Raw genomic sequence first — 11,019 nt, 5'->3', positions numbered from 1 at the left:
AGCACTGAGATTCAGCAGGCTCAAAAATGCTGGACAAAGTGTTTTAACACATTCTAAATTCCTGCTATAAAATATTCTATAGGTCTACCTTGAACTGCTATGAATCTGAGTGTTAACTTTATCGTTTTTGACCTTTTTGATGACAGAAGTTTACATGGATTCCATTATGTTTCTAAAGAGTAGGGATGAGCACTGAGCAGTTCTTCAGTCGACATGAAACAGGATCCTTAAAAACCATTGAACTATATTTTCACTTTTCCAGGCACTGACAGCATTTGGGACAGCAATATATTATGCCAATGAAAACAACAACAACAGGGCGTAAAGCTCTAAAATAGGAATCTGCCTCATGTGCCAGCCCTGCACACACACCCCTCCTAGAAATTCTCCTAGTGCTCTTGAATTGATTCTTTCTTTCTTTCTTTCTTTCTTTCTTTCTAAATCTTTGGAAATTTCTCCCAACACGAACTTTTTCAACATTTTAATTTAGCTGAAGTATGGCTGAAATAGTTGGCTCTCTTGAGGGATGCAGAGAAGGGGGGGATGAACTCTCACGGCATTCTTCCAGGGGGCATGGCTTGGAGCTTAAGCCCCACACACTGGAAGAACTCCAAAAGGTTGCACAGGGCAGATTGGGTTGCCCCATGGGCTGGATTAGGCCTGTGGGCCAGAGATTCTGCACCCCTGAACTAAAGCCACAGGTTTGTGTTCTATTTAGTATAACTAAACCATGACCCCTTTCAAATGGGTTAGTTAATGAGAAAACTAAACCTGTTTAAAATTTGTGCAGTGTATTAATTCTTTTTTCAACCAAAAAAATGGCGGTCTAATTTATAGGTGGCAAAGCACACATTCTCTTACAAGCTGTGCACTGTAGGCTGTTTGAACTTTTTCCTATATATTAAGGTAGGCAGTGATACACATGGTTTACATTGAACTGCAAACCATATAATCACCTGTTATTTTCAGGCATTCCAAATCTGGTTCAAACATATTCCAAATGCCAATTTACTCCCCAAGGACATTTACATTTCCTTTATGTTAACTCTGGGCCATGTGCTTCAAAGAAGGCAAACTGACAACTTTTATTATACATTACACATCCCATTCTTCTCTCTGTAAAATACTTTAATGGCTGACCCAGCACTGCATTTTAAATAAACTGATGAAAGGTGCTACACTGCTGGTAAATGCTGCCTTTTCCTGGCTATTAATAGTATTTTTACACTCGGGGAACTATTGCACATGAGTGGATGTATACCTGTACAGATTTTAATCCTTGGTTTCTGCTCCAAAAAGTATCTGCACTTCGTGAAACTTTTAGATGAAAACTTCCTAAAGTGGGAAATACATTAACGAGCAGAGCAATCCAAAGTGGTGGTGGGGAGGAGTGGTGCATGCCTACAGAAATGCGGGATCCCAGGTGACCCAGGACAGGAGACATTGTGTACAGAAGCATCAGCACACAACTTAAGTATATATTGACTTACATCTGGATATATGTCTACATCCACATTGACCTCTGTTAAACTGGCCAGCTGCATTTTTAGTTGCATATGGAGATATTCATCCAGTTGTTGTGTGCAGCTAGAGCAGGATTCTAGCTCATATTCTGGGAGCATCCTAGAATACATGTTGAGTTTCGTTTCTTCCTAGAATTAAGTTTGACAAAACATAAAAGAAAAAAAAAAAAACAGAATCTTTGGAGATCAACTGTGGAAATGGTAGATGTCTGCTGATATTCTTAAAATAATAGGAAAAAAATGTAAGTACGTTAATTAGTATTTGTATTCCCATGAATCTATAACCGAATACAGTTGGCAACTATAGAACTATAAAATTCTAATTAAAAACAATTAGGTCATACACAGAATATTAACACAATTAAGTTATGAAACATGTGAACAGTCCTTCAGTCTGAAATGCCATGATAGTTCCTCTGTTCAGTGACTTGTTGAAGATAGTTTCTTTAACGTATAACCTATTCTAAGTTCCGTATGACTCAGAACTGCTTTACAGATCAGTTACACATTATGGGAGTCATCAAGATGTAACGTCACTCCTGATGGGGCATTCTGTTTAAATTAAAAAGGAGTCCCTACTGGGCTGCCTTAGCACCTGTTTAAAATTTGTGCGGCAGGCGGCAGCAAAGGGTGGGGGGTTGTCAAACGGAAACAGGAGAAACAAACCCTCTGTCGCTTTGTCTCTAAGGATAATCCCACTCCCTAAAAGTTTTAGATTTTGCTGTCTTCCCAAAAGTTGCTAAACTTTCACAGCAGCGGGGTCCCATGAAAGCAGGGAGGAGTGAAACTTTGGCCGAGCTCTGACCAAAAATCATTGAAAACAATATGATTTAAGGGAAATCTTAATACATATGCTTTAAAATATGTATTTAAATGCAAACTTTCATGCAGTTGTTCTCTTTTAAAAAAACATAGGCAGAATAATTCACAGGTTAATGTTGAAACGGGATAGAATGGACATATAAAGATTGGAAAAAGACTGATTTGTCCATGCTTAATTCTGTACAGTTCTCAGTTGTGCAGTCTGAGGACCTGGACAGATTATTTGGAGGATTAAAGTCTGCCACCTATACTCTTGACCTTTGACTACCCTGGCTAATCTCATCTGACAGGTCTGGCTTCTCTGCTTGAGTGTCAAAAGTGAGTAATGCCTCTCTGAGAGAGAATGTCATTCCCACAGCCCTAGAAGTTCATTCACTCTTTCAAAACCCACCCCGGATCCACCCAATTTGAACAACTATTCTAGAGTGGTTCAAATTGTTAGAACAACTATTGGATTCTAGCATCCATCATTATGTCATTTTGGGCAAAGTGGTATCTTAACATGCATAACTACCTAGAGCTGTTTCTAGATGAAAATGGTTTAGATCCATTCCAGTCTGTGTTTTGTCCTGGTTTTGAGACTGAAACTGCTGTGACTTTAATGTGAAAATTGAATCAGATCAGTTCAGATCTCTATTTGTTCCTGTGTGATTACACGCATTTCAGATTTTCAGTTCTTGAGATCTGAAAATATGGACAGCATGCTTGGACAAGTGAAGCCCACTTCGTGTGTACTCACGCCTTGTCCTCCATGTTTCATTACACTGAGCAGGAAGGGATTGACCAGCTGGGTCCAGGAAGTGATAAATGCCTCCTTGAGAGAGGGAGCAGTACCATCTGCTTTAAAAGAGATAGTGGCTTGATCTAGTGCTAAATTTAGATGATTCTCATTCAGTTTGATAGAAAATAAATTGCTTTCAAAAAGACATTCAAAGGAAAAGAAATTTCAGAGAAATTCTCATGGGTTGGGCCCAGGGTTCTAGTATTTACTTTACTAATGAGGTGGCTGAGTACAGTGCACACGTGGCCTATCTTTCATTGTACAATCATCTGTGGCAGCCTCTACCTTCTTCAGCTTCCCACACTTCAACTAAAGCCCAGGGGAAGACATAATAAAATAATTCCTCCCATAGGGCTTTTTCAGATCAGAAAGCACAGGCAGCCTGGGAGGCTGCAGAGCAATTGGAAGATGTGTAATAGAAAGAAAACGCACGCATGCAGCACCCCTCACCACATCGCAGTGGTTAGGTAAGCTCACAAACACCACCAAAATAAATTATAAAATGCCCTGCGAATAGGGATGTTAGAACCCACCCCAGCCCGGGTTCTCCAGGTGCCTGCTGAAGCATCATCCCCACTGGCCCCACCCCCCAGACCTGCGCTCGGGCTGCCCACAAGCTCGTTGAGTTGTCCAGACTCACCACAATCCCGTCTGGTGAGTACCAGCCATTTTCCTGCCTTTGTTTTCTGGGTAAAAAAGGGAGTTCAAAAATGTGCATATTTAAATATGTGTGGTTTGGGGCTGAGAAAGCTTAATATGCACAATATTAAAGGCATTTTACCTCTAATATCGAAGGACAGTGTGAGCAGGGGGTGAGGGAGGACAGCGTCTCAGCAGGCACAGTCTGGGGGTCGTGGGTGGGGGCGATGGACTCCTGGACCCAGTTGGGCACCCGCAACATCCCTACCTGCAAATGATGCAGAAAAGTGAAAGCCTCAATACTTATAGCAGTAACAGAAAAAAACCAAAAACTCTTAGGGAAAAAGAAAGAAGCTGTGCTACAACCCCTGCCAAATGTGAGTCCTATCTATGAGAAACCGCTGGAGAATTTCTCCTCCCCTCGGAGAAATTTGGTGAAATTCACCCCCCCCACCCCCATTTCTCTGCCCACAAATAATGTGGAGAATTTTGAGAGGCCATTTGTATACAGCTCTAGTTCGATCACTTCCGAAGAAAGTTTCTCTGAACCTAGAAGACCTTTATGATTAGCAACCAGTTGCTAATATTTCCTTCCTGTGGAAGCTACTCAACTATGGGTTTGTTTTGCAACTACAGGCATTCTTGAATGAGGCTGAGTTCTAGAACCATTTAAATCTGAGTTCAGGTTTGTTTTTGGTGCATAGACTCCTTTGGTCACGCTCCTGGATGACCTATGCCAAGATAAAGACAGGGAGAGTGCAATCATGTTGATTCTCCTAGACCTCTAAGCAACTTTTGATACCATTAGGGATGGCACAGACACCCGACTGGGTCCAGGAGTCCATTGGGCTCTCCCCTGACCATGCCTCCTGACCATGCCCACCAAGGCTCTGGCCTCTTTCACCCTTGCTTGTGCCCTCCCGGACATTCCACACACTCACTTGGACCTGCCATTTTGCCAAGCTTATTTTTATGGAAAAGAGGTAATTAAAACGTGCATATTTAAATATGTGCAAATTCTGGCTAGGAAAGGCTGATCTATGCAATATTAGAGGCATAAATGGCCAATTCACGCCACTAATATTGCGTACATCAAGCTTCCCCAGCCTGAATTTGCGCATATTTGAATATGCACATTTTAATTGCCTCCTTTTATCCCCATAACAATAAGTTTGGCAAAAAAATGGTGGCTGCTCGCAGCTAGGATCCAGGGTGAGTGCGGGTGGCTCAGTGAGCTCAGGGGGGCATGAGTGCAGGTCGGAGGGGGGCTTGAGTAGGGCAGTGATTCAGCAGGTGCCCACCGATACCAGACAGGGGTGGGTCCGTCCATCCCTAGATACCATACCCCACAATTCCCCAACCTAATGCCCTCCAGTTGTTTGGGACTACAGCTCCCAGCATTCTTGACTGATGGCCATGCTGGCCAAGACTGATGGGAGTTCAAAACATCTGGAAGGTGTCAGGTGTGGGAATGCTGCCATACACCATGGCATCTTTCTGGTTAGCCTGGCCATGGTGAGAATTAGAGGCACTGAGTTGAAGTGATTCTGTTCCTACCTGGGTTTCTGGATTCTGGAAGGCTGTTCCAGAGAACTACTGCTCGACTCCTTGGCATTTATGCTATGGGTTCTTACAGGGTTCTGTTTTGTCCCCCATGTTATTTAATCTCTACATAAATATGTAGAGATCAAATAACCTGTCATAAATATGTGGATGACATCTGCTTCTCCTTTTCATCAAATTAAGGTGAAGTGATAGAAATGCTAAATTAGTGCCTGCCCATGGTGATGGACTGAATTACAGCCAATACACTACAGCTCAATCCAGACAAAGCAGAGAGATTGTTATTTATCTGCCCAAGGGAGCATTGTCCACCTGTGCTAGATGGGGTTACATTGTACCTTGAAGGAACAGCTTCACAACTTTGGGATGCTTCTTCATCCATGTTTGTGACCAGAAGTGCAAGTTGCCTTTGTGGTACAGATAGACTTTCACCAGCTTAGGCTGGTACACCAGCTGCAACCTTCCTGGACACAGATCGTCTGGCCTCAGTCACCTATACTCTTGAAACCTCCAGATTAATGTAATATGCTATACATGGATCTGCCACTGAAGACTGTTCAGAAACTGCAATTAGTGGCTGCTAGATTACTAAGTGGGAGTGGGTTTTATGATTATATTAAGCCTGTGCTATGCCAACTACACTGGTTCCCATTCTTTTCCTGGGCAAAATTCTGAGTGCTGCTTTTGACTTCTAAAGACCACCATAGGTTAGACCAGGATATTATATTATTATTATTAATTATATTTATATCCCACCTCCCCCTCCCCCCAATACTGGGACACAAGGCATCTTTACAACATTAAAACTCGTACAATTAAAACCTATAAATAGAAGTATACAAAAGTTAAAAATATAATTAAATCATCAATAATATTAAAATTGTATAAAACATCAAAACATTAAAAGACAACAGGAAATATAGTATCCATCTGCCCTGTTCTCACAGGTCCAGACTAGCTATCCCTAAAGGCCTGCTGGAACAAGAAAGTTTTTACTTGCCTGTAAAAACAATCAAGGAGGGTGCCACTCTCACCTCCCTGAGAAGCGAGTTCCAGAGCCTTAGGGCAGCCACCACAAAGGCCCTCTCCTGTGTTCCCACCAGACATGCCTGTGATGGTGGTGGGATTGTGATACATGAAAGACTGTTTGTGTCCACATGTACCTACCCCTACATTAACATCTTCAGTTAAGGGCCTCCTATGGGTGCCCATGCCATCTGAAGTGAAGACTTTCCCTTAGGACCAGCAAGTTTTTCCAGGCTGGTAGCACACATGTCACAAAGTGTGCCCTCTCTGCCAAGGGGAACATGTCCCTCTGTTCATCCCAATTGACTATGGGGACCACATAAATGCAGCAGTTACAAACTTTATTATTTCCTGTTACAGTACAGGATCAGTCAAATCAGTAGCTGCAGGATCAGGTTCCCCTCTTGGTACCTGTAGTAAGTAGTTCTAGGATAAGGCACTGAGTCTCTTGATCAATAACAGCAAGCATCTGCAAGGTCACAACATGAGGTCAGTAGCTTCAGTGCTAGGATGGACACTCTCAGGGCAATACTGGTAAGGAACTGCCAGAGCAAGCTGAAAGTGCAGGTAGCTGTAGGTTTGGAATGCACAACCCTAGGGCAGTGGCTGTAGAATCTGAAGGACTGCTTACATACTGCTGCTTGAGGTGGATGAGTAGCTGCAGAGTAAAGATGATGTGTTCCAGTGCTTGCTGAGGAATTAAGCCAGCATCCACCTGTTCCTGTAGGCTTCTGACAGCTGCAGACTGCACAGGTAGGTCTCTTCTGGGTTTGCTAGTAGACCCTCCTCTGCTTTAGGTCCTGGCCTTCAAGGAAATCTAGCTGCTATTCTCCCCTTCCTCCTCTCCCCTTCTTTACCTTCCAATCTTTGTTCCTCTGGTTGCTCCTTTCAGCCACTCATCCTGAGCCTCTTTACTCCTTCCTTGAGTTTCTAGCCTTCAGTCTTTTATCCTGTGCTTCTGCCCCACCTTTTCCTCTTCCCTCAGAGTCCTAGATCCATTTAAAGAGCCCTGCCCTGATTCCCTTTTCTCTTGTTTAACCAGCCCTAACTGCAGCTAACTACTGCTGCTTGACAATCAGGGACACCTAGGAGATTGTACAGTGACCCCTAACGCCGCCTCACAGCACGTATTCCCACTTGGAGCAAGACCAAATTGGTTTTCCTTTGTGCTAAGCTTATACAGCCATCTCTCATATTCTAGAAGGTGCTCAAAGCATTGCAGCCTGGGAAATAAATTACTTTTCCCATGAGAAAGAGGCCCCAACATTCCAACATAGGAGAGGTCAGTTGCTCAGCTCAGGGGTGCGATACTACACCCTTATCTTAGAAGGATGAGGTAACCGGGTAAAGGCTTCACAGAATTTTTGACATATGCAGCTGTACTTGCTTGATACCAATTAGCATGGAAGAGGCCCACCAAAACACTGCCTATTATACAAGGGGCCTACCTTGGCTAGCTAAAGCCTGCTCAAATCTACTCACCATGTTAAGCTAACAAGTCTCCATGCATTCAAACTGCATACAGGACACTGTGTCAGTCCAACTCTGACTCCTGCCAGTTCTTCTGGTGTCCCACTACACCCCCAAATAAGCATGGTTTACATGTGCATTTTTCTAATGAATGCATTTTGTGAAAGTAATCACAAGCTTGGGAATATGCGAGCTTTGCTCCCAAAATGCATTTGGGATTCAGAGTTGCGACTGGGGCACATTCTGATGTTTAACAAACTGAAATGAAATTCTGGTACATCACTAGTCCTGTCCATAGTTCCATTTGAAATCAAGGATGGTTTATCATCAATGTGTAGTACTGATTCTCAGGATCCTTATATTATGTAGCATCGCTGATCATCTTGGGCATATTAGGAAATAATAACAAGAAAGGCATGTTTTAAACCCAAAGTTGCCTGGGGTCATTCTGATAAAGGAAGCAAACTTTTCAATCCAGTTACCAAAACTCCCATTCTGGGCTTTTAAAATCTTTTTGAAGAAGAACCTAAGAATATTTTAAAGTGAATAAGAGAAACTTAGAGGGAAGGCATGCTCATTACTAAATATCTATTCCCTACTGGGCAGCTAATAAAACAGTTATTAAACATTCACATTTGCATATGCTTCATCAGCATGGTGCCCTGATCCCAAACTACACCCCAGTTACCAACTGAGTCACAGAACCTGCCAATCAGGGGAGAAAAGCCAATATTTTAGCTAAGGAGCATTTAAAGAAAGAGAGTTTACTAGTTTAAATTAATGTAGACCTCTGGAATAATGCAGTGCCCTGGGAAGATGACATGATCAGTCTTAAGCATCTTTCTCTGTTATCATTGATCTAGTGAGGGATGACTCCTCCCCAGCTCACTTTGGATTGGTTCAGAAAATAAGCTGAAGTCCCCCCACCACCCCGCATTGGAAACAGTTCATCTTATTTTTGGAGCCAATCCAATTCCAGAAGATGTCCATCCATGCAACTCTCCCAATCCCCCTTCTCAAACCAGGGTGGGAGGGGCACCTTTTCTTATGAAGGTCCATTGACCGATGGGAAAGGTAAGTTGGGACTTCTTCTTGGCTGGCCACTGTGGGAAACAAAATGCTGGACTCAGAGGACTTTTGGTCAAAGTAGCCAGAACTATTCTTCTGTTCTTAAAAACAAATGAAGACTATAATCAAATATAAATAATCAGCGGAGGATGACTTTTTGTATTTTCAAGTCTGTAACAAACATCTAACTCCTAAACTCTGACTCTTTAAACAAGGATTTGCAATGCAATTCTATACATGTTTCAGAAGTAGTGGGCCTTCAGACATTTCCAGGCCCAATTCAAGGTGCTGTTGTTACCCTACAAAGTCCTTCACGGCTTGAGGCCACAGTAAGGACCGCCTCTTCCCATATGTTCCTACCCATGCCCTGAGATTGTCAGCTGAGGACTTGCTTCAAGTGCCCCCACACACTGAGGTTCAGTGGTGCCTATTGGTGAGCAGACCTTTTCTGCAGTGGAATGCCCTCTCTAAAGGCCTGCCTGCAGCCTACTTTGCTGATTTTTCAGTGCCAGGCAAAGACCTTTCTATTCTCCCAGACCTTTTAAACATATTCGAACTGCTGTTTGCATTATTTTTAATATATGTAATACAGGATTTTAAAATCATCTCTGTTTTTAGCTGTTTAGTTACTTATCTTCTTTTGCTGAATTTTTGTTGCTGTTTTTAAAATAATAGATTTTAATATGTTTATTATTGGTGTTATTGGTTTTGCTTTTATTATGTATGTTGCCGGGACAGCTTTGGCTGTAGGGTGACTCATATACTGAATACATAAATAAGATCCAATGAACACAATGGGACTTACTCCTTAGTATTTTTGTTTGGGTTTGAAGCATGACATAACACAGACATAAGTCCCACTGAGTTCAGTGGAGATTACGCACAGGAAAATTCTGGAACAACAGTTCAGAATGGCAATCGGGGGAGGTGGGGGGCTCTCCATGTTTCAGATAATATGGTTATTCCTCAGAAGTGCCTCTGACCAACTAACTTACACATGGAGTGACTTCTACATGTTTATAGATACAGATATAAGATATAGATATATGTTTGCAGTACACAAATATATGTTTGCAGTACACAAATGCCAGGGCCCCGAAACAAAAAGTTGTAGTACAGAGTGCTTCTCTTCAGAGTTACAGCGTCTTTATTCCATTCCCCTGCCCCAATTTTCCTGTTTCCTTTCTCCAAAAGACAGCTCTTTAAAAATATAGACTCAGTTTATCTTTGAACATCTCCAAGATTGGGCCTATGGATCTTGTGAACTGTCACTGCTCCTTCCACACTGTACTCTTTCCCCTTACTGAAAAAACATTGCATTAAAAATACCAAACAAAACCACACCATATTATCATATTACACAGTATTCCCTTCCGAGGATTAGGGGATCTCTCCAGTACGGAAATGTAATTCCCCAACCCCCACCTCATCTCAGTATCTTTAAAAGCAAACAACCCCAGCCCCACAGGAAAGGTGACTTTGCGTGACAGATCAGTAATACTTGCCTTTTCCCAGTGAAAGGAGCATATTTTCTATCAAGCAAGATCAAGAAGGCAAAGATGTGAATTCTATTGATCAGTTGTCACCCTCGTCTTTGTTTAATTCATAATTTTGGACCCACGATTTTGCAGGCATATGATCACAGACATGCTCCTTCTCTCCTTGAAGCCAGAAGGAAAACACTGATTGACGTCAACAGGAAGTATAAGTGGCTGCTATTTGGTAGAGCCAGTCAACAATAAAAGCAGCATGCCTTTCTCTAAACATTATGGTTGCCTAATTAAATCAGCATGAGCATTGCAATTTGAAACTCTGCCATTTTTTTACAGGAGTGTGTTCCTAAGAGAGTTCTAATACTGCTTAATCAAAGCCATTTTTCACTCTGGGGAAGGAAGATAGAAGCTAATTTCTATCAATCTGGGAATGCAGCTCAGAGCTGAGGTCTGTTCACCATCTGCAGCTAGGGGCCATAACAAACAAGCCCCAAACTAAAAACAGATCCCAAGACTCTCGAAAGATATAGCAGTGACAAAGAGTAAAATATATTCCATTTCTACATGAAACATGATATATTCTGCTTAGTTTAGGTGTGATGGCAATTTCATTTTAACCTTTTAATAGTAGATT

General features: G+C 42.2%; 1 long non-coding RNA gene across 1 annotated transcript; it reads right to left on the bottom strand.

The window, feature by feature from the left end:
* Nucleotides 1-437: 437 nt before the first annotated feature.
* On the bottom strand, nucleotides 438-10,576 carry LOC146350318 (uncharacterized). The gene is made up of 3 exons (XR_014788833.1): nucleotides 10,398-10,576; nucleotides 3,908-4,033; nucleotides 438-1,652 (listed from the first exon to the last, which is right to left on the bottom strand). It is a non-coding gene; the product is annotated as an uncharacterized LOC146350318 (long non-coding RNA).
* Nucleotides 10,577-11,019: the final 443 nt, after the last annotated feature.

This window comes from Heloderma suspectum, chromosome 3 (genome assembly GCF_057233095.1).
Source record: "Heloderma suspectum isolate Gila_16-S chromosome 3, 16-S_ref, whole genome shotgun sequence".
NCBI classification, from domain to species: Eukaryota; Metazoa; Chordata; class Lepidosauria; order Squamata; family Helodermatidae; genus Heloderma; species Heloderma suspectum.
This window is presented reverse-complemented; position numbering and strand designations above follow the sequence as displayed.